A 24,703-nucleotide genomic window follows, 5' to 3' on the forward strand; every position below is an offset into this window, starting at 1 on the left:
TAAAAGAATGGAAAAATGGTTGTATAAAATATTAACATCTGGGAATTACACCACCTTATCAATAAACAAAAAGAATGGAAAGGGATAAAAATATATTAGCTCATGCTTTGGGCATCAACCAGCAGTTGGTTTGGCTTCAGCTGAATAACCCTCCAAGCGTTGTCCATGCAATTTCTAACACCACCCTTTCCACCTTTGTTGCCGTCACTCAAGGACTGTGTAGCAATACTTATATGCCTGTCACCTCTGGTTTCTTCCCTCCACCTCCCCAGGAGGAGAAGTATGCATAGTTTAGATAGTAAAGATGGTACTTTGCAACTGTAATATTAGTTTGATTTACACACAGAATGCCATCTTGGGTCAACCTGGCATTAAGTTATTTAAGTATTTTGTCACTGTAGGAAATACAGATTGGATTAATTTCACCTCACTTACCTTCCCTATATTATATATCTGAATGCCCATTTTAGCTGGAAGAGAAAAGCTGTGTGTGTGTTTGTTTTTTTTAAGGAGCAATTCATTGGACTTTTCTAGACATCTCCTTTAAGGCTATGTGAACAGCCCCAAAGCACTGCCAATTTTTATGCACTAAATGCAAGAGCAGTAACTCTGAGAGCACATGTATTTGGTCAGATAAGAAAAAAACTAGGCACCTGTACACTGATTAAATGAAGCTTATGCTTCATTTTTTATGGGAGGAAAAACAAAAACAAAAACTAACCAAACAAACAAACAAACAAACACACAAACAAAAAAAAAAAAACAGCTAATTCTTGGAGAAATTACTAAAAATTAAACCACTATATTATTGGCATAAATGCTGAACTATTTCTCTTCCTGCTACAGAGGTTGAGCAAAGACCTCAGTCCCACAGCTGTGTCCTTCTGGAGGCGGCCCAATATCAGCCCAAAATCCACTAGCACCATGTGGCAAGCACAAGCTTTCAAAGCAGCATCCAAAAAAACACACAAAAACCACCGATAATCCCACAGACATAGCACTATGCAAGCAACATGACAGTATGTAGGGTTTTTCAGTATCCAAGCCTAACCCAAAGGAGTGTGAAGATCCAAAAATGATGGTACAATCTCAGTGTCACATGGAATTATTGGACAGCATGAGAGAAATGCACATTTATTCCTGATTGAGAGAATTGCCGTTTAGTAACTCTTTTACTCTTCTTCCAGTTATTTACCAACAACCAAGAAAGATACCAGCCTTTTCTACAAATATGTATAAAGTATTACTACCATGTGTGTGGAGAGGGGTTTTTTCACTTTCCTTCATTGTAGAGCTTAAGAGCGGTCTCAAGAGAAGAATGACACCAGTGGTCTGCTGGAGCCCCTACATGCATGTATCACAAACCACCAGACAGCATCATCCACCACCTCTGCTCCAGACAGCCCCAAACCAAAATAACCAGGGTGGGGAAACTTGCAGAGCCATTACCCAGCCGCTTTTACTCAACTATATATACAATTTGTGCTGACTTTCAGAAGCTTCCTGTTTTCTTCAATAAATATTAAAGTTAGTTGAGGAAACCAGCAATGGCATTTAGTGGAAAAAGAGGCTTTTGGCAAATTTTAGAAGATGTACAAGGAGAAAAAGAATAAACAACAAGAGAAGTTACAAGAACAAAAATATGCCCTAACTATAGAAGAGATGCTGAAGCAATTTCTGCTTTATACACTGGGATGATATTTTCCGCAGGGCAAAACCTGAACATGACTGTCCTTATGGAGAGCATGGACAGCAATGTGTGGAAAAGGCCCCCAGCCTGGTAGAAGCTGGTCTCTACCTGCAAGGCAGCAAGGAGGTAATACAGAAATCCATTGTCCCATGTCCTTCTTTATAGGGTTGAGTGGTTACATCTTAAACAAACAAACAGACAAAAAAAATGCTGGGAGAAAAAAGGATGGGCTATGAACACCTCTTCCCTGCACCATGGTCACACATCAACCCCAAGAAGCTGCAAGCTCATATGTTACCAAAGGGCTGCAAGGGGTCCCTGTCTGTGTGGCCTCCCCCTGACATGGCTGAATATACTAGCCATGCAAAGACCATAAATTTGGCTATGAAATACAAGATACTGTCTCCTGTGGCAAAAGACTGGGAGGTTTGTTCACAGGTGGCTTTGCTGCCACAGCACCGAATGGCTTTGTGCAGGCACAGAGGCCTCCCAAAGCACATTGATACAGTAAAAGTCATCCAAGTGAGAATAAATCTGGATGTAAAATGAAATCATTGTTCTTGATTAAATAGACACTGAAGGAAATTAAACAATTTGTACTAAAGGTTGCTCATAAGTGCCCCAAAAAGACAGGCCCCAAACAGCCCCCCACACCACCTGAGATCCTCCAGCCAGGCAGGAAATCACCAAACACCAACAAAAGCAGTGAAAACACATGGCCTCGCACTTTTTCTGGAGAGCTCTGCAGTGGGGCCGGCACCAGGCAGCGTGGTAAATCACTCACCGAGCTCTTTGGAAGGATGCGGAGAAAAAGGCAGGCACTGGACCCGTGCCATCCCACCCCTGCGTCACCTCACCTCACCACACGGCTCCTCCTTGGGCCCACGTAATTACTGCCACAGAGCTGCAATCATCCCGTCACAGCTGGAGGCATAACCATGTTCTGGAGCAAGGCTGGCATCCCCACTCATATACAGAGACATAGCCCCAAATTAGGCAGCTGAGGGGCTATGAGGGGAGGGGAAGGCGAGGACAGCCCCCCCAAGGCTCCTGAAGGAGTTCAGGCAGGTGATGGAGGATGGCCTAAACACAGTCCCCAAAGGCAGAGCCACTGGGAGCTGCAATAAGCCTAACGTGGGTCACTGGGAAGGGGAAAGACACCAGGGTTTAGCATGAAGAAAGAGGGCAGAGCTGCTGGGTGAGCACAGAGGGTGGCAGGGAATGGCACAGGAAGGCAGGGGCTGCTGGTCCCCACTCCCGAAACCACAGAAAGGGCACTGTGCACCCCGTATCTGTCCTGTAACAGAGATGCATTTGGGGCTGGGGGGAATAGGAGACAATATGGGTGTCCCTCCACCCTCCATACGGTGGTCTGCCTAAGTAAGCCCTTCCTCCAGCCACCCCATACAGTGGTCTGCCTAGTCTGCCCCTCCTCCAGTCTCTGTATTCTGACTAAAACCAAGTGAAGCAACTTTAGTCCATCCAAATTTAAAACCCTTCATGAGAGTTATGGTCACCTCTCGCACCCTCCTCCCTGATGCCTGAACAAACCCAGGGGTTTTGGAGGAGCCCCAGCAATGGCTAAAGCTGGGGCTCACAGCTCACACAGGATCTTCTGGAAGCAATTAGAAACAATGAACACTAAACAGGACAAACAGCAGACCTTGAGGAGGAAGCCTTGTTTTTTTCCCTCTGTTTCTCCGACAGAGACTTTTGACCTTAAAATTAAACAAGCCAAAACCACTTCTGCATCTGTAGGTGGAGCGCAGCAGATGGGCTTGGGGCTGCCAAGCTCCGGGGTGAGGTGGGCCCCCACAAAACACCCAACTGCCTGTAACTGGAGTTACATTTGAAAAGTGGAAGGGTTTTGCAAACCGTGAACCTCTGAGCCTTGACAAGGGCCAGTAATGACGTCTCACTGGCAAAGGTACTGCTCAGCCCAGGACAGAGCATGTAGCTGAGAGCTCTCGTGGGGACCACAAGATTGCTGTTTTCCAGAGCAGGTGACAGTATCTAATAAAGACTTTGCTATTTCCTGAAGCCTCAAAAAAAAAAAAAAAAAAAAAAAAAAGGAACTGTGCACACTTGGGCTTTCTGAATCCTACCACAAATCAGACCTTCCTTTAGCAAAACACCTTCCCAAGCCACATTACTGGAAGCAGAGCAGATTTTTCTCCACAGATCCTTGGGTAAACCAGCTCAGATCCCTCTTTCAGACCCGGAGATCCACTGGTGTGGTCTGTGGGCCCACACAACACTGCTACACCCTTGTCCTGACCTCTGGCTCCTTGGGTGGGCTATATATTCACTTAAAGACTTCCAATGAAAATACCAGCTCAAGACATCACAGCAACAAGGGATAATGGGTGGGGAAGAACATTCCCCACAAGAAAGAATCTGAGCTCTCTAATTACACATATCCCATCTAGATATTGTTGTAAAGAGCTCTGCCTACATAAGGAATAGGAGATTTGATCTAATAAGCAAATAAAAATCAGAAATCTCTCCTGCCAGCCATGAGAAAGGCTATCAATAATTCATTTTAACAAAAAAGAACATCAAAGAAAAATGCTGTGTTGGTTTGACATTTTGATATGTTGGTTCAGGACTCTTCTTTAATGTGATATGTAACAAACAGCAGAGTGCACCTATAAATGCCAGACATGCTTGTATATTGTTGAATATAACAGTTTGTATTAATATTCACTTAGGCTTTTCAATTAATTCACTTTGATTGCCTTTACATCTCTTTTACCTCCTTTATCCGACACTAGGCCAAGTGGAGTTCTCATAAATGGTTTCCAAAGACGAAGTTTTTCTCAAGGTTTCCAAAGACAAAGTTTCAAACTTGTCACCATATTTCCATCTGTTTCTTCATGTCTTCCACCACATAGCCTAACATCCAGCCCAACTTGCCTGACTTGCTGTGAATTGATTAAGAAAACAAGTGAAGACTCAAAACAAGGTGTATGTGTCCTAAATCAACCAGTGGTGCAATTTCACTCATATAGTGGTTTAATTTCTTTACAACTTCCACAGGAGCCTTTGGTGGAGTGGATGAAATTTATTATATTCCAGAAAGCACAGGCTTGCAATCCACAGATTTCAATGTTATGTTGCAAGATGTATTTATTGCATGCAAGATGTATTTATTGCAGTGGAGAACTGTTGGCAAATTTAATGTATATTGCTCAAGCTCAGTCCATACTCCCTTCATGAGCTCTCTTGTGTTTCCTGTGCACTGTCTTCTAAGTTTAGGATGGGTAGGAAAATTTACTCCAAGATAAAATCTTCTGTAAAATGCAGCGAATGGTTAACTACCTATGACTTAGCAGTTCCAGGGAAGAGTAGAAAAGTAAATACTCTTGTTGTTACATCACTTTGCTTAAGGATTCTCCTTAAAGTACATTTTTACGCAATATTCACACCCTTCTTTAAAAATCTATTTCCCTGGAGGAAAGTCCTTGACAGTAACCACCTTTTTTAGCAGCTGACATTGCACGCACAATCCTTGGAGGAAAACCAGTCATCACTCATGTCCTGAGCATGGCTGCATCCTACAGTCTTTTGGCTATACATTCATAGATCCACAGGTTTTCTATGAATTGTAGTCTTTATATTACTATTTATATAGACTGTTACAACTATAAAAGAACTGTTCGGATACAGTTTGATGGAGGGGTAACAGCTACCGAATGTGATGACAGTCCAGATGGTAAAGCTGCTATCTAATCCAGATGATAAAGTCATATCATCTTTGTTATATCCAGTCAGTTGTAAACAGAAAGAGTCAAAAGGACATTTATTTATTTATTCTTACCAACTGTTTGCAGATCCCAGTGTTGACAATTGCATCTACTGGAATCCTACAGCTCTGCCAGCTGTAGAAAAACAGCACCCACAGACATGCGCCCCTTGATGCTTTAACCCATGCTGGCTAAGGGGGGGATCATTTTCCCACCAGCCAGTGAGCTGCCAGTGGGGAGCTTTTTCCACACACAACAACAAGAAACCCCCATCCCCAAGATCTCAGGTCCGGGCTGACTCTGGGGAGCAGCTCCACGGACAAGGTCTTCACCCCTAGGCCACCCGCACCCCACCACCCACACGGCTGCCTCCCAGGCATCCCAAAACCAAGCAGGAATTTCACCATACCACGTGCAGAGGAGAGTAAGTCCTGGCAGTGCTTGTAGATGGCATCCCTGCAGGTGGGACTGGCTGGTCCCAGAGGCAGCCTTGGGCCTCCCCTTAATCACATGGGGAAGGAGCACAGGGATGCGAGGAAATGTTGCAGCTGAAAACAGATCTTGAGTCCCTTTTACAAGCCAATAGCATCTTAGTCTTTTTTTACAGATGGCAGCAAATTTGTTAAATCACTTGGATGCTTCTGAAAACTTTAGGCACTGTTGGAATAATCCCAAAAGAAAAAAGAAAAAAAAGCCACTGCCACTCACTCAAAGGGCTACAATGCAAACGGCAAATCTCTGAAATCTATTTTAAAAGTCCTGCCATAGCAGGACTGCTACAGACAGCTGGTGTGGGGGGTTTTGAACCCAAGACCTTACTTTATATTATTTATATTTATATTTATATTACTGTCCCTGCCCAGATCTTTAGTTATATCATGAAAACTAGAAGGGGGAAAAAATATTTCCCTGACACACAGCATGAACATAAACACATTATTATTTGAAAGGCTGTACAAAGGTTAAACCTTTAATCCTTTTAATCCAGACGACAAACAAACAAAACCCCATGCATGGCTCCCAGAGCACTGCTGAGTGCTGCCAGGTCTCCGGTGGGGACTCTCGCCATTCACCACTGCAGCAATTGAAGAGCCTCCAGCTACAAAGTTGCTGCAGAAGAAATAGATGCATGCACATTTTTATTCCCAGCTCTTCGTAGCTTATTACAGGCAATCTGGTAGGCTGGCCTCATGTTTCAGTGAGAAGGGTTTAATTCTCGTGTCTGTAACAGCAAGGTTACCGGATTTCCAGGTCTGCCTGCTGAGCCAGCAGCAGCTGCCCTCTTACCAGCAGCACAGCCCTTGAACGTAGTGATTCCTCTTACCTGTCACTTGCGTGTCCAGCATGAAGCTGAAGTCTCCCAGTCCAAGGATCACCGCAGGTGACGTACAGGCCTGGAGCTAATCAACTCCCCACGCACCAGCACTTGTTAAGCGTCGCTGTCACTTCCAGAAGATGCTCTGCCATGCACAGAGAAAATGCAGTTTCTCCTCGATAAAATCAAGAGAGTTTGAGGCAGGGAAGTAATCACGCAGTAACAGCAAGCAGAATATAAACTGCAGAGCATCTGGGGCCCGAGAGAGCTCCTTGTTCGGTACACCCTACGGAAAGCACTTTGCCTGGTGCAGTGCGTGCCCGTATTTGTACCACTCCCCCAATGCAGTATCACGATAAGCAGACATCAGTGCAGTAGTCCAAAGGGTTAAACGGATTTAGGACCTGATCTGGGTTTATCAGAACAACGGGAAATTCTTCCACCTATTTCAATGGGAATTGGGTCACACTGCAACCACGCATCTTAAATGAGCCGCAGCAAGAGTGCCACTAATTTCAGCAGTACTATTCGTGTGATTCAAACGAGAAGTGTGGTTAAGTACATTTATCAACAAAGTCTAAATGAAAAACCTAAGCCATCCATATAAGCGACACATTTAAAATGCCATTCTCCTTTCTGCCATGTACTCAACCACAAATTGGTGAGCCACCACTTTATTTGCATTTACTTCCATCAAAGAGAGCTACCACAGATGAGTTGCAGTAATTAAAATCCACATTTCCTCTCAAACCATTTCTCACTTTTTCTGTATCTGCCTTATCAAGTATAAGCCACTTAGTGCAAATTCTGTCAATTTTGGGAAGAGTTGCTGGGCACAATGTCAACTACTTCAGCAGCACATAGACAAGTCAACAGAAGAGTTAACAGCCGTGATTTAGCCCAACCCTCAGCAAGAATTTTTGACAGTCTTTTTGGAACCCAGCAGTCCCCTCTCTCCTCATTTCGGATGCTGTCCAGGATGATGCAACAGCTCCCTAACCCTCACCCTGCTCTGCTACAAGATGGATTGGACCTCATCTCTCACTCTGAGCAGAGGTTAGGCTGGAGCCACACTGGCAGAGCGATGAAGCATGTGAAAGCTGTAAGGCTGCTAGATGTCCTCCGGTTATTAGTGTAGTCACTCTAGTGTGTATTGCACACACCCAATCCAAGTAAATACTTTTCACAGTGGTGCAGGGCATCACTGCCATCCTGCTCACTGCATCCTTGCAGCAGCCAGAGCTGCAGATCATGCACAGGAAGGGAAACACAAAAAGCAGTGGAAAGATGCAGATGCAAATTACATGACCCAGCCTACACACCTCAGTGCACAAGGTGCAGAAAAAGAACACAAAGGCTCCCACCCCAGCTGGTGGGACTAATGCTGAGCAAATTTGAAGAGATGTGAGGTGGCACAGGGAGCTTCTGCTCTGCACGAGCCTCAGTCTGTCTCTGGTCTCAGCAAATTCTGCTAAAGCATGTTATCAATTTGAGATGACGTGGACAGCAAAGGAAAAAACAAACAAACAAACAAACAAAAAAAAAAAACAGGAGAAATAAAAAAAAATAAAAACCACTCAACACACATCCCCATTTACAATGTGGCCCTGAGTTACTGTTAGCACAATGCTTCTGCTGCCACAAGAACAGCAGGTGTCTGATCTCACTCTGTAAAACAGCAAAGGTCATTGCAAAATTACAGCTGAGTTCTAGGTCTGTTAGAAATTCAAAATAAGAATAAAAATAAAAAATACCCACAGCCAATTTAGATCATTTTGGAATCAGTCACCCCTCTCCCAACCCCCAGCACAGAAGTGCCATCTCCCCAGGTTTTCCTCCCATCTCACAGCACCAAACAGTTGAATTTACATGCATTAGAATAAGATCTGTTGTAAAATCAAAAGAGATAGGGGAATGACTGTAGCAGCCGGGAAAGGGTGCAAAGAACTCTAAAGGCCAAAAAAAGCCCTTATTTAGACATCCTACATGAAGACTGCCAGTGCCACGCGCTATCGGGCTGCCAAGCTCCCTGCTTGCCGGAGTGCTGACAGCATTTCCATCCCTGGCAGCTCGTGAGGTCACGGTCCCTGGGGACACTTCATTCTGCTTCCCACCCTGCTTTCCTTTAGCCCCATAAATTTCAGCTCCGTTCTCGCAGCCAGTAGCTCAAGAATACGACAATTAAAGATTAATGTTTTAAATGCATGGAAAGTTGAAAAATCCAGATTTCTGAATGTCATGCCAGACATATTCATTTTTAAACCTTACCCTTGTGGTTTAAGACACCAGGCCAGGAGTGTCACTTTTCCCCAGCAGACTGCAAATGCTTTCTCCTTTTCAGCTGCCAGCTAGTTCTGTGGGCTTATATATTTTTTCTTTATTTAATTATTCACTGTAATACATGAAACATTAAGCAGCTTCTTTCCATGAAGAAATGAGCGTTGCTTCCCAATGACAACATGCTAAGCAGCCTTAATAGTGGGAATAAGGAAATGAGCTTCCTAGAACAAAGGGGAAAAGGGCAGGGAGAATGAGAGAGAAGCAACGAGCAGCTAGGATTTAATAACGCAAAAAGACAAGACTCCGTTTCAAATAAAATTGTCACAATCAGCTGACCTGGGAAATGAAGGAAAAAAAAAAAAAAAAAAAAAGGAGACTTTTAAAGCATAAAAAGCATGTTTCCTGATATGACTTTTGGGCTAGAATTTTCTTCTTTCTCGATGTTTACAGGGATCAGTCAGCACAGAAGAAGCCATGGATGCAATGCTGAGATATGTGACACCAAGTTGTGTTTTCTCAGTGGTACTAAACCCTGCTAGCTGCAAGAAATGCCTGTTCTCCAGGAGAATGGGAGTTAAAAACTGAAGTCATTAACGAAAGAGAGTCCAAGCCACAATTTTTCCTGTGAAAACAGGACTGCATACACAACTTCCAGCTTACACTACTCTCATTTAATGTCTTCTGCAGCAGCAAAGAGATGGTCTCATCAGGTTACAGCACAGCCTCATCTCCTGACTGCATCTCATGACCATATCTCACCATCAACCCAGGCAGGACAACCCTGGCGACCTTGCCACTGCTGTTGGTTTTGATGAAACTCTTTACCCTGCCCTTGAAAACCTAGGTAGGATTGCGGGGGCAAGAGGATTTTCCTGATTCTGCTTTTTATTTGTTGGGTCGCAGAGGTAAAATTATCCCAGTTTGATTATTTAAAGCTGTTGGCTGTGGGGATAATCTGTGCATTAGCAGCTGTCCGGTGGGTGGTTAGCAGCTTTCAATCCATAGTTGGAAGCAAAGAAGTTATTTTGCACAGCACTTAAAAACAGAAAACCAAGTGAACAGGACAAAAAATCCCATCACAGCCTGATGATGAGGTGGCTTTCTGCAGTAAGAAATCCTTTCATTTGCTGGCACAGTGGAGAGTGAGTCCCAGCCATGCCCTCCTCCTGCTCTGCGCACATCGCTGCACTCAGGGAGATGATCCTGAGCAAAGGCCAGCAAAGCACTAATTCCTGCAATTGCAATTCACCTCCTTCTGCCTTCCCAAAAGGAGACCCCCAGAAGCACGGCTCAAACCAGCAGGTTCCAAAAACCCAGCTCAGGAGCCGCAAGCTTGCTATCATCAAGCTAAGTCCCATTAGCCTTGAAGTAAGGAGGGCTAAAAGCCCCCACCTGGGCAGCAACTCCCCTGGGAAAGGTTAACAATGGACCTCCTCACCATGGATAAACATTTAGAGTACAAACACTGCTGGAGACAACTCTATCTAAGCTCTCCATCTGGTAATCCACTAAACAAACTCTTTGCCCAGTTGCGTCCCTACCTGAGCCATAGCAAGCTGCTCCTTCCTGAGCCAGGACAGTTTAAGTCTGCTGATTTTGCTCTTGGGATTGGTGCTTTTTCTCCTCCTACCTTCCTTTTTTTTTTTTTTTTTTTTTCCTCCTCCTCCTACCTTCCTGTAGTCTGCAGCTGCTGAGCTCCAGTCCTGGCCCAAAGGGCTGGGAGCCAGGGTGGGGTCAGCACAGCACTGGGCAGATTTCAGGCTCAAAGGTTTAAAAAGAACAGACACCAACACCAAAGAGCAGGAAATCAAGAGAGGATAGCGAGGGATGCGAAACATCCCAGGGATAAAAGTGACGAGAAGCAGAGATGCATACTTTTCTTATTAAAAATCTGTATCTGAAAGAGAAGGGAGCATCCTCACACACAACAGACCTGCACCGTGCTATCTTTTCTCTTCTGCGTGGCCTAAGAAGGATGAGAGGCACACAACTTTCATGTTACAATTTAAAATATAAACTTATAAATGTTTTATCTAACCGTTTTGCCACCACCATACGTGCAAGAGCTTTACATGCTACGTGACTGCACACACACAGGCCACATCCACACGACTGTAACTGCATGAAGGTTCTTCAGGCACAATTGATAATATCTGGAGCATGTTAAAAAAAAAAAAAAAAGGGAATATATAGTTCCCTCAGCAGCTGTACTACTTTTCTCAGTCTTTACTAATTAACATATATTAAAGAGGCACCAACAATCACAGACCCAAGGTCACGTTTATCTTCCCTTTAAACCAAGGCACAGAACACTATCTTCAGCATTGACAACACTGCAGTCTCAAGTGTCACATAAGTGAAACTTCAAAGAGTTTCTTTGCCATAAGCCTCTTTTTTTTTTTTTTTTTTTTTTTTTTTTGAATTATCGAGTTAATGAACATGGCACCTTTGTGGAGTGGTCTTCTAATTTGCTCTGCTACCTCTCTAGTTCCTCACCCCTTCCTGGTTCTGGGAGCTGCCAGCCTGAGCTGTTCCTCACCTCAGTGCTTCCCTGCCCTCCGCTTTGGCCCCTCTCACAAAAACAAGCCAATTGTTGGCTGCCTTCCTTCACGTGCATTGCCCAGAGTGATAACTCGTATTACACAGGGATTAATTTACTGAAGTTTTGCTCCCAAAGACAAGCATGAAAACTATTCTGATGCACACTCAACATCCCTGCTGTCATCCTCCCCACTCTTTAAAAGCCATCTCAGCCATGCAACCAAATTTTGTATCTTCTATTAAGTCATTTAGGAAAGCTTTCTGTGCTTATTACTTTAAAGAGTTAAAAGTTGCATGGTCTTTATTGTCTCTTGATGAGAAAGGAGATAGACAAGGCAAATGTTTTATTTACGCTTTAAAATTGGATGCAGAAAGATTTATAAATAGATTAATTTTAATTAGTGTCCTCATTTCATTTAAAAAAAACTAAAAAGCGTTCCTTAAAATTAATGCACTGCTGCCATGCATATTAACAAATATGCCAAGTCTCTGCTTGTTTTAAAGCCCCTTTGTTGGTTAGAGGGTTTTTTATTACATATCAAAAGCAACCCCTGAACAGTTACTCTCAGAAACCATGCTGGAATAAAGCACGGGACAAACATTTTTCCTTGCTTTTTAACAAGGCTGCCCCCATAAGCATTATCCTACAGGGTAAACATTAGCACCACAGCCTTTGTGCCCTATCTCGCAGCACCCTGAGGCCACGTTCTCCCTCCAAATTCAGCCCAAAGAAACTCTTTGCTGTTTGTTAAGTCAAAGCTAGGCACTGGCCCCAAACCAGAAGCATTTGAATAATGGTTTAACATTTATCTCTCACTGAACTGTTTCTCTAGCAGCTGCAGAAATTAGATTCCTTGCAGATAAAGAGCAGGTGCAGTACCCAGGAAGATTTTTAAAAGACCACATTTGATGTCTTGACATTTGCGTTATATTTCATCATAGCATGAAGCAGAAGTGGAATGACTAAAACCCAGCAAGTCCAAGAAATACTGATACTGTGTTTCTGGAGCTCAGTAATCCCCACACTGGATGCCTGAGTTGCAGATGCCAGCACTACAGTCAGGAGAGTTACCAAATATCCTCCTTCATCCCCATTTCTCCATGCTGACCCGTGGTAAACATGCAGAGGTGTCAGAGGCTTTACCTGTAGCACAAACCATGCAAGAGAATCTCAAGTTGTCTGCTCTCCCCAGGGTCCCAAGACTCAGCCTTATCCCTTACACACAACTTTGCTTCCTGCCTCTAAATATTGTTGACATTTTAGGGTCATCTCTGAAGACGTCCTCTCTCCCAAACACAGGCTCCAATGAATAAAATCTCTCATCTGAGCTGTTTCTTCCTGCTTAACCTCACTAAGATATGACCTTCCTCCACCAACCACACCACCAGCACGATTTTCCTCATTTCACACCTCGATTACGGCAACCTCTTCTTTCCTCATAATCAAAGTCTGACTTGCATTCTCTCCAGCCAGTACCACAACAACAGTAAATTTAAAAAAAAAAAAAAAAAAAAAAAAAAAAAAAAAAAAAAGCATTGCCCTACTCCTGGTTTTTTCTTCTTCAACTCATCACTGCAAAAGTCTTCCAGTGTTGACTTTGAAATGTATTTCTATCCACTTTGACTTTGCGGTTCATATTAGCAGGGCTCAGCCCCTCAACCAGAGCAGCCTAAATGTTCCATTTCCTAATCAGGCCTGTGTTCTTTGTTCTTGTGCCAAGAAAGCGATGGAGAAAAGCTCCCTCGAAACACTCCGTCAGCGCTGGTGCCAATGGACACTGTGGCCACCACTTGGTGCTTTTGCCCACACCATCTGGGGGACCAACAGGAGACTTAACGTCCACACCTACACATTCTGGGGTCTGTGGCACTTGCAGAAGGAGGGCGGGATTTTTAGGCACTACCACATTGTCTAGATCATTTTCTTTTCCACCTTCCTCCTGTGAGCACCTTGCCCTATCCGTGAAAGTTAAGTAAGTTAGTATCACTACCCTTTAGCTCCTGGCAAATTGATTGCAATCATCTACCCCAGTGGACATGCAGGCAGTCCAGGAGGACACTACATGAAACCCATGGCTGTTCTGAGGATGCATCACCACTGTGGCACCCCCAACAAAACCCAAATGAACATTTTTGGATGTCACAGCTGTGAATGACGGACTTGGATAGGCTGAAGTCTGGCACCTTCCTGTGCTTCAGGCCAAAGAAAAGAGAGGAGGGAGAGAGAGAGAGGTGACACTTTCCCTCTCTGCTTGATGAAAGGAAAGCTGATGGGGGTGGCAGGAGGGAGAAACAAGCTGGGCACTAAACCCCTTATTAATTAATGCATGTTTTGAAAAATAAATGCTACTGTGCACTAATTTCTGTTGGTTTCTAGGAGCTTTCGTGACCTTAATAATTCATGTTTATGCAAGCTACTTATAATTTTAAGCAGTTGTTTCATGCAGATTTTGTCCATTGCATTTAACTGCGATTAATATATCTAACTGTGAAATAAGGTTGGTCATAATACACAAAGGGAAGCTTTTTTAAAAAATGGTATTTTTGTAAGGATAAACAAAATTCACAGCTTTGTCTGAAATAATTTTCCATCCATTACTGACACACACAATGCAAGAAAAGGAAAAATATTTTTTTTTCCCAGATTCATCTTTTCCCTTTCCTTTTCATGTTTTGGCAGCATTTCCTATACCATAAACTTTCATTGTTTCTCAAGCACGTAATCAGCGTGTCCTGTCTGTTTTGCTTTTCTTTATAGCAACAGGCGATTAAGAGGACTGAGGGGGGGATTACAAATACCAAAGTGATTAGGAAAACTGAGATGCAGGTATAGCTCCTGAGACTACCTTTATATTCACATTTCGGATAGCAGTTTGGGCTCTTGCAGTGCACAGGGTTAAGTACCAAGAGGACTGCCTCCACACAGGGAGAGGGCTCCTTCTTCCAGGCTCATGCCCGTCACCCACAGGCAAACAAGTCCTCCAGCACATCACTTCAGGCGGTGGCCCAGACTGAGCAGCAGTTAGCCACCAGGTAGCCAGAATAAAGCCTGCCAGAATCCAAAAAAAAGCAGCTGCCTATGGGCCCAAACACTTCCCTAAGCCTTTCCTGATAAACCAGATCAGTCTATTCCTATCCATCCTTCATCAAAACATACAGGTCTCAGAAAATCTACATTTACTTTGTGTCAACACAAGCTAGACCACGTTTCTCACTCTCGCTTCAGAATTTGGCCAGATTTAAGGGAACTGAGAACCTGCTTCTTCCTGGATAGTTTCGGGAAGGAGACAGGGACGTCGTTGTGAAAGGTCACCTCTCCCAAACGCTGGCAACTCGTACATATCCCCACCAGGCCAAGTATAGACTGGAAGCTCTTCTGTAAAGACTCTTTCTTGGTTTTCAGCCTGATTCCATTTAAACAAGTTCTTATTTAAGAAAAACAGCACCTCATTTCAACTGGAATTGCAGTTTGCCCCTCAATATAAGCTGCCAAATACAGGTTGCAGCTATGCCTCCCAGCAAACAGAAAGTTTCCATCTGCAGCAGCAGAAGAGTGAACCATCCCTGCAGTGCCAGCAGCTTAATAAAATAAATAGAAGGGAGCTGAAATTGAAAAAAAAAGTAGATGACTGTAGGAGCCACAGGCTCTTTGTTCCGTGTTTGCTCTGGCTCTAGCAGAAATGGGCCCTAATGGATCGTTTTTTCCACAAATAAGGGACGTGGACACTTAATACAACCTACACAAGTGCTTGTGCTCACAGCTTACACAATGGACTCCATATATCAACCAATTCCCATGGTCCATGCTGCCGGGCAAACTTTAGGCAACAGCAGCCAAAAATAAGACCAGGTATTTTTAAGGCCAGTCTTAGGTCTTCCATAGAACAGCTTGAGTTCAGTTATGAACTCAAGTCACTTCTGTTGTCCTTCCAGCCTTTATCAAGTTAACATTCCAATTAATGATTAAAAGCATGCAACTGTAATTGGTCTTAGCAGCTTGGAGTAGTGCTCAGAACAAGTTGCAGCCCTCTCCCTCCCTCACACCCACGATGGAAGTCAATAAATCCAGGCACAGTCCTATGAGTATGAGCTCACTGTGGTGTAAGTGCCAGGAGCTAAAATGAAAGTGTCTTGATAATCAAATAATACATAAAGTTCAAAAGTCTCCTAACTTTTTTATATATTTATTTGTGTGCTTACAAGATCCAAACAAATAGTTTTAATCACTACAGATTTGGTACATACATCAATCAGCATCTACTCTGAGCTCCATTAGATTTAACGGCATCCCCTACCCTGAGGTAGGATTATCCCCACTGAATGCTGAGGACAGACATTAACAGATGCCACGTCCCATCTTCCAACCCGTAACACTTCCTGCGTGCTATCAGAGCAATTATCTCTGAGCTATCGTCCCATCTACAGGAGGTATTAAAAGGCTGCAGATAAAAATGTTATTCACAAAGCAGGCTATTTCAAAGCAGGACTTCCCACTCACGGACTCCATTTTTCCAAAGTCTCAGTACAGAGAAAAAAAACCATTGTACCAGAGGGGCACTCCAAAGTGGAAATATCAACTCTAGAGAGTTTCCGCATTTCCCAAGCTGAGCCACCATTTTTTCTGCTTGCCCACGTCCACAAAAGGAAGCACACAGGAGATACAGAGCTTAGGACAAATGCACAAACTTCAAGAAATAGTTTGTTGGGCAAAAGTGCAGCTGTGCTATCCAAACCTTTCCCTGCCTTACACTCCAGGACATGCATTACAAGAGGGCAGCTGCAGGCTTTCTGGCAGCATATGAGCCTCTCACAACATGACTGGTGATTTCACATCCATCAGATGGAGCACTCAAGCTGCATCCACACCAGGAGTGCCATGGTCCTTCCGATGAATGCTCCTTACTACAGTTATAACTACAGGCCATTACCTTTCATTTAGAATACATTTAAAAAGTAAATACATGAATGAAGTACCAAATGATTTAAGAGAGTGTTCTCCAGACGGATAGGAATAACTCATCCCTAAGACTCAGAATTAATTGGAGGAGGGAGAATATTTTCATTGATATATTCCTAGGCTGTAAAGTGGCACTTGAGTGACAGGCAATTACACATCAAGCAGTTTCTGTTGCACAATGTACAGTGGAACAGATACAGCAGGAAGGAGGAAAAAATACGCCTAAATACACCACAAATAAAATTTGTGTGTGCTGCCTGTATGATCAATGCAAACCACCACAAACATTTGCATTAAAATAGTGCAGTAAATAACCACCCCACAGCTGAGACATTTACAGCCACATTAGTAAATACACTTTCTCTTTCGCAGGGAGGGAGGTAATTTATTAAACCACCCAAACAAGACATCTTACAATCACCAGTCGTGCTTTAATTAGGAAGGATCCTTCTGAAAGCAGAGCAAAGGGCTAGATGACCCAGCAGGCCCTTTCCCTCCAAGTTACCCAGGAGCTGTCATTCACCATGCTTACGGCTAGGCAGTGCAAGGAGGTTTACCTCCTTTGATGAACATGCTGGCACGGGCTGAAAGGAAAGGCTGTGGGCCAAGACAAGCCCATCACACCCAGCTCCCCGCAGCCCCACACCTGTCAGGAGCGACAGCACACCAGCCGGGATAACCGTGCCTTTTGGAGCAGTGCCACCCATTGGTTTGCTGCATTTATTTACTTCCAGATGAGCTATGGGACAGAAATCCCATTTGGCAATGCTTGTGGTTCTATTCAGAGAAGAAAGGGGAGGAGGTGTGTTACTCCATGCAAAATGGGAGGCGGATTGCTGCTGGAATAGGATGTGCTATATCTCATCCCACTGCCCAGGCCCCATCATACCTACGAAGACATGTTCCTGCTCAGCTCCTCATCCCAAATAGCGGAGGATCCAAATATAATGCATATGGAGGAAGGTTCCTCAGTGGTGTGCATGAGATGCTTTGTTTTTCTTCTGCAAAGACTAGAAGAGTAAAGGGTGGGGAAGATGATTAAAGGAAGGATAATATAGTCTATGCTGTTGGGAGCCTGGAAGGAAAACTGAAAGTTGGCCTGAAGTCAGCTCACCCGCAAGGTTGTATTCCTGCATAAACATGGTGAGCATGTTCCCAGCAGAAATACCTGTGAGTGCTCAAGAGCTGGAAGCTGGCACTGCAGATTTGGGCTATGGATGACCATGAGACAGGTAATCAGTCATGAAAGCCTCCAGTCCTTCCAACCTGGTCATGCTGGGAAAACGGGTAAGAAAGGGAGTAAGAGCAGTATTAATATTTTAAAGCCAAACAGCTGATTAATGTCTAATACCTGTCCCACTTGTCATCTGACATCCTTCATGCTGGCAGTTGAGCATGGACCAGACAGGGGCTTTAGTCTTCAATGCGAGGTCAGCAGCCATCAGAGCCCCTGCCAGCCCCAGCTGAAGCTGACGGGATGATGGCCGGGCATTACGACGAGCAAGGTGCTGCCACGGGTCCTGTGCTGCCGCAGGGGACACTGAGGAGATGCTGGGGCTACACTGAGCATTAGGCTTGCATTAAGTCAGGAAAGACTTTGAGTGCTGTGTTTTGCTGCAGACTTTGGACAGAAACTCTCTCAAAACCCACATCATTTTGAAGTCTCTCCTTGATCTTTGATTGTACTGAAAAAGATGCAAATACCCCAACAGATCATGCTGCTTGGTTATCCCAAGACAACCACAACCACTAAAATATATAACTCTGTATCACAGCCAAACCTACCCCACTCCACTAGGCAGTCACTCTTGCTCCAGGAGCAGAGAGAAGCAGCGGTGTGTTAACCTCTTAGCTGTGGTCAGATGGCGATGGCTGATTTATACAGCTGCTACACATGCACACAGCTGGACGTCAGGAGAACCCTGATCCCAAATGCGCTGCATTTTGCCCATCTACCCTGGAGAAGATGGGAACACTGCTGAACTTGTAGTCATCTTGCAAAGGGATGGTGGTACTGGTAAGCCAGTACCCAGTGCACGCCACAGCATTTACAGAAGACCAAGCAGCTGGACAGATGCTCTTGAGCAGATGTGTAACACCGGGAGGCAGCAGCAGGATGTTTTCCCTGGAACACAACAGCAACCAAAGAGGGTTCAGCATCTGTTTTAATAGGGCCTGACTCTGTCAATCTCCTGGGCAATGCCCGCTCGTCTGAGACTTTGCGGAGAGCGAAGTGAGCATCAAAGCTCTCCTTCGTTTTGTAGGTCAGGAAGGCTTTGGGGCTGGCACAGCGTCAGCTCACATTTATTCTGCAAAGTGCGCTTCAATTTTTCATTATAACAGCACCTACAGACTTTGATTGAAATAAATAATGAACCGATTTGTATCATGAATCTAAGAATCACTCTCTTCTGGTCCCCATCACGGATGGGATTTTCTTCCCAGTGACAAGCGTTAATGCATTTATGCCCTAGTTTCACACAGTGGATGGCACGATTGAAGTGTCAGGAAGGAAGGTTAGCACTGTTTTTTCAGACTGCTCCAGTCAGCCGCAGCAGTCCATTTCAGATGAAAACATCCCGACAGAGCACAGGCTGAAAGGAGGCTGGGTTTTAAACAGCACAGCAAAAGTCTTTTGTGTGGAATATGATTAAAATGTAATACTGAATAGATTTTTTGTGCTGGTCTGAGACAGGGAGGATGTCAAATTGTGGGCTTTTTTTTTGCAGAGCGGCGGAAGTTTCACAAGTCTTTAATCCAGTTAGAGACTCTGTTTTCTACACTTTCTCCATTTTTCTTTCTGGAAATCTCCCCCGCACAAATCCTGACAGGCACCACTCCATTTCTGAGCGCTGACAGAGGACACCTGGCCACTCCCCGTGATGGGACCCAAAGTCCTGCCTACCTGCTCTTCCCACCAGGCAAATATGGCCAAAGCCAAAACCCAGGGGGATCCTGACACTGCCTGATCTGAACTGTTCTGTCAGTGTGAATCACTGGCATTTTAATAATGCACAGTTATTCAATTGGAGACAAAAAAAAAAAAATCAATTACCAAAAGTAGCCTTGCTGTCATTTCAAAGTTTTTGCCAAATTAGTTTAATACAATTCCATTTCGAGAGGAATTTAGATTAAGCACACACAATAAATGCTGTAACCCGCCCAGGTACTAATCCCCTTTGCTAACTGTCTAACACGGCAGGGAAAGTTAATCAAGTTCTGGCCACAGCAAACAGTAATAAAATTTAAGCACAGCTGGCATACCTTACCACAGCAGCCTATCTGGGAGGCTGAACCAAGAAGGAGCCATGGCAATTAGGCAGGTATGACAGCAGAGGCATTAGCTTGTGGAATTACAGGCCTGCTCCTGCCTCCTTTGCAAAGCAAGATAACAATATCAGCGTATCAGCAATAGATGAGGAGCCTGTTTTAAAGAGAAAAATTACAATTATTTTATTCCGGGTAGTAACCACAAATTAATTTTATTCACCCGAACCACCTCTGTCAGTGCTGGGAGCTGCTGCTGAACCACCGCGGGCTGCCCTAGCTGGCTCCACATCGCATGCAAACCTCAGGCTCCGTGCAGCGGGAGCTGCACGAGATACGATGTCTTGTGACATGGCGAAGGTCAGATTAGACTCCTCGACCTTCAGGCTAAATGCATCAGCTTCGTGCAATGTATTCATACGGCAATTTTTTAATGAAGACAACACAACATTCAGAGCAATAATGCTTGGTCCATGCGGATCTGTGTTAAAGCACAATATTAACGTAAGCACTTTTGTACATGATCCAGTCAAAATTAGCCAGAAGAGCTGTTACTGTGGTGCATGGGCAATGGGAGTGGGAGGCAAGGTGAGGACAGGCACTATGTGAGCCCAGCATGTTGGACACACCAGCTGGGAATAACAAAACAGGGAATGCTGTAAGGATCATACACCCACCATACAACCAACAGACCACAGGGAACAAAAAGCAGTTCATTAAAATGATACTGTTTCAAGAGAAACAAACCTCAATTTACTCATCCACTGCTGTCACTTTCCCTCTGTCAGCAAGCAGGTACGTCTGAGTCGGTGCCCAGCACAGCGTAAGGCAGTGCCAGGCTCTCCGAGGCTCTACACAGCAGCCAGCTCTCGCATGGACAAGGGGGTCAAATTCAGAAAAATGCTCTTTTCTGCTCTCTCTCTGCATTTATTAATCTACGTGCTTATTCCTGTTTACATTATGAGACATATGCCATTAAAGAGCTCACAGGATGTGCACTGCAGCCAAGTTAATATTGCTGTTGGAGTCTCAGCCTCTGTATTTCCTGACTTTTACTGCTGACCAGTTCTATTTTATATTTATTTATTTATTTATTTATTTAATTCTGCATTTGTCTAATGGAGTTTGTAAGTAGTGTGAACCCATTTGGGGTAAGAACACGATGTTGAGCACCAATTAGTACCTGCAGGAAACCTGACAAAGAACAAGCCCTATACTGAAGGCATTTAGAAATATTAGTATAGAATCGTGTACAAATATAGCACAGAAACGTATGTTTAGCAATGGCATAAATAAACAATTTGTAAATATGCCTGCATTATAAGACCTTTTTGTATATTTCCGTGGATAAAATCTACTGCTTTTGACTTAGGGCAACTTGACTGACCTTTCAAGAGCCAATGCATGTGGTTTATACAAGATTTATGGCCAAAACAGTAACAAAAATAAAAGCAAGACATTTTTTTTCACAGATGTCACAACTTGTATTTTAAAGGCAGAAAGTAGAGCCAATTTTACTTAAAATAAGTTGAGCAAAGTGTTTCACAAACCTTGTGCAGATGAGCTAAGGTGGATGGACCTCACTTTAAAGCCTCCCATCACTGTGCACTCTTGCACCCAGCCAGACTCCTGCCTGGAGCCATTTCTTTATTCTATGAAGCTACTGAAAATCTAGCAAGACACCGACTGCAATACCATGAAGACATGTAACTCTAAAGTCCTTTTAAATTTGGCCCTTACAACACAGACACTTGACTTCAACCAGCATTGCCAAACAATCCTGCAGGAGATACCTGCTCGGTGAGATTGCTGCCACCGCTCTCCTCATTTCTAGGAAAGTCTTTCCAGTGTGAATGTCTGCTCATAGTTTTTAGAGTAGCAATCCCCCACCAACATTGTAAAGCGAACATAAAAGGGCCCCATGTCACGAAAATCAAAAGACTTTTAGGTCTTCTATAAATTAAAAAAAAAAAAAAAAAAAAAAAAAAAAGGAATCACATCCTACTTCTGTAAAACATTGGTGAGTTTTATAAAAGTGAAAGAATAGGTTTCCTCCAGGCTAAGCATTGAATAATTTTAGAGAAAAAAAAGACTTCAAAGACACGTTTTACATCCTATTTGCATTTAGGCATTTTGTTTTTCAGAAAATTAACTCAGTAATATTGCAGGCTATTCTTCCACACACTGAGCTTCGGCCACTGAACAGACAACATGCCCAGTGCAAGAACCACATGAGAGAGGGAGAAGCCACTCCACGAATAAACAGTAAATCCGGTGAGTCCTCTGGGGGGATTAGCACAATCTTTGCAATCTAGTGCATCCTTGGCATGAAAGGGAGGGTTACAGAGGGCACACAGGTGTTGCCATTTACCTTAAAATGAAGGTAAAGGAACTTTGACCAAAGCAGGCAAGTTTAACAAGATCTTCTTGCAGTTGCTCCTTTGCCAGGGGCAGACGAAACCCAAGCCCATGCCCAAGCCCTAATGGCTCTGCTGAAACCTAGAGGCTGGTGCAGGGACCTTGGAGAGGGCACCTCAGCCCCCTGCACCCACCACAGTTCGTGGACCCCTTGTACCAACACCCCAGCAGTGCAGAGGGGACAGGGAGCAAGAGTGTCCCAGGGATGTCCCCTTCCTCCCCTCCCTCGCTCTCCCAGCCAGCAGCAGGGACCTGACAGCACGCTGGGGGAAATTTGAGGGGGCTGCAGTTCATTAAAAGGCTACCAAGGGGAAGCAGTGAGGTTAACAGCTACATTAGGCTCATTTATAGATTTATGGCACCTTCTAAGGGGCACCAGAGCTTTTGGCAGCCAAGCAGACTGATCCCCAAGTTACAGGCTGAGACAGGTTGTACCGAGCACCCCGGCCACCCAAAGGAGAGGCACCACAGTTAACTTCAGAGTTTGAGGTCGGGTCTTGATGTTTTCCTCTCCCTCACCTCATCCACAGCCGCTCCCAGGCTCACAACACCGCATGTACCACAGCCTGCTCTGTGCAGACAGGAGTATTTAGTGACACAGAGAACTACTTTCTGATGATTGGGGGGGGGAGCAAAAAAAAAAAAAAAAAAAGAAAGAAAAGAAAAAAGCAGCCAGATGTTTCATGCTGTCTGATTTTATCAGTCTGCTGCATGCAGGCAGGTGGAGGGGGGAGGGATGAGGAGGGGGATTTATGGGACTGCCACCCCTCTTGCCCATATCCCAGAGCCAGGCTGCGCTGTGAGAAAGTCACACACACAGGACCTAATCCACCGCATGTCACAGAAGGTGACGGAGATCCTTGCCCTCCACGTGGGTGCACGGGGGGCAGCAAAGCAAAGGCAGGACAAAAGGGGACCCCACAAGCACCCCCCAGCCCAGGTGATGCACCCCACTGAGCCCTGCAGGGATAGGACCACCCCAACTCTGGGGGAATGGACCCTAATAGCACCTGTGGGGCTGCACCCCATTGACCTACACGGAGATGCGACCCACTAGCCCCAGGGCACGGGGTCCTCTTGGTCCATGGGGAATGCACCCCCCTGGGTATAGGTCACGGGGGTAGCACCCCACCGACCCCCCGGTGGGGAGGGGAAGCACCCCAGTCCCAAAGTTGTGGGATGCACCCTCCAGACCCCAGGAGATGGAGCCCCCAGGGCAGTGGGGGAGGCACCCACCGACCCCCGGAGACGAAGCCCCCCTGGCACCGTGCCGAGGGGGGGATGAAGCAGGTCGGTACCGGCGGGGGGGAGCCCCCAGCCGGTGCAACTGGGGAGCACCAAGCCCCGCAGAGCCCCGCAAAGCCCCCTCCCCGCAGGACCAAAGCCGACACCGGGGAGGTGGGGGGGCAAGCACCGACCCTCTTCGCTCCCCTCCGCGCCCCCCACTCACCTCGGAGGGGCCGTGGAGGGAGAGGGGGGGCCGACACCCGCCCGCCCCCGGGGGCAGCCGCTCCCTCGCCGCCTTCTTCGCCGCTCCGCACCGCTCCGCACCCGGCCCGGGGAGCGGCGGGGGCGGCCCCGACGGGCGGCGCGGGGCTCCCGAGAGGGGCGGCCCGACGGGGCGGGCAGCGACCGAGCCCCGCACGGGGCGGTGCCGCTAATCCAACCCCCCGGGGGGATCCCCCAGAGCACCCCGGTGGATCCCACCCCGGCACCAACCGGGAGGCTGGGGTCGGATCGGCTGGACCCTCACCACCCCCCCCACCCCGAGCCGCCCACCGTGCGGAGCGGTCACGTCTGGGGGCGCGCCGGGCTGGTGACAAGTCCCTAAAATGTTTTTTCCCCAGTATCGCTTTTATCTCTTGGTGTCGCTCAGCAGGAAGCGCTGTTTCCAAAATGAGGGTTGGAGCGAGCACTGAATTACTCACCAAAAAAAAAAAAAAAAAAAAAGAATCTTTTTTTAATTAGAAAAAAAAAAAAAAAAGTTCCTTCGTTACTCAAAACTTCAGATTGTTAAAGTGGAAACATGTTTTTTAATGTTCGGTTGCTTTTTAGGTCCACTCTTCCCAGCAGTGCGAAAGGAAGCGGTCAGCGGCTCTGGTTTCTCTCAAGCCAGAGTCCCTTCCTGGCTCATGCCCCGTCCGAGGCAGGGAGCACGCTTCCAGGCCTGCTGTTCTAAAGCCTAATCTAAAAATAAATAAATAAGAGCTCAGATCTACCAAAGCATCTCTAAAGGGCTGTCTTTATTACAGGCTGCAGCAGGTAGTCGCACGGCGATCTGGCCCAGATGCTCTGCCTGCCACTCCTTTGAAGATGTTTGCTCTTGACTGCAGCGCCTGTGCTGATAACCAGATGGGCACCAAGCCCTTGTTTTGGAGTGGGGTCTTTGCTTTCTCTTTCTTCTCCCCCATAACAACGTCATTTAAATCTCTGTAAAGTCAGGCAGACCCGTTTTCCCGTTTTCCATCCCAGCCATGAGATAACGTTTA

General features: G+C 45.4%; 1 protein-coding gene across 5 annotated transcripts in view; it reads right to left on the minus strand.

The window, feature by feature from the left end:
• Positions 1-23,748, minus strand: part of PDZD2 (PDZ domain containing 2) — a 198,334-nt gene extending 174,586 nt beyond the window's left edge. For all 5 annotated transcript variants that reach the window (XM_084504627.1, XM_084504626.1, XM_084504624.1 and 2 more), the window contains exon 1: positions 23,665-23,748. The gene's annotated coding sequence lies outside the window, so the exon portion shown is untranslated. The remainder of the gene's footprint in view (positions 1-23,664) is intronic.
• Positions 23,749-24,703: the final 955 nt, after the last annotated feature.

The sequence above is a fragment of the Aythya ferina genome, assembly GCF_964211825.1.
Source record: "Aythya ferina genome assembly, chromosome: Z".
NCBI lineage: Eukaryota > Metazoa > Chordata > Aves > Anseriformes > Anatidae > Aythya > Aythya ferina.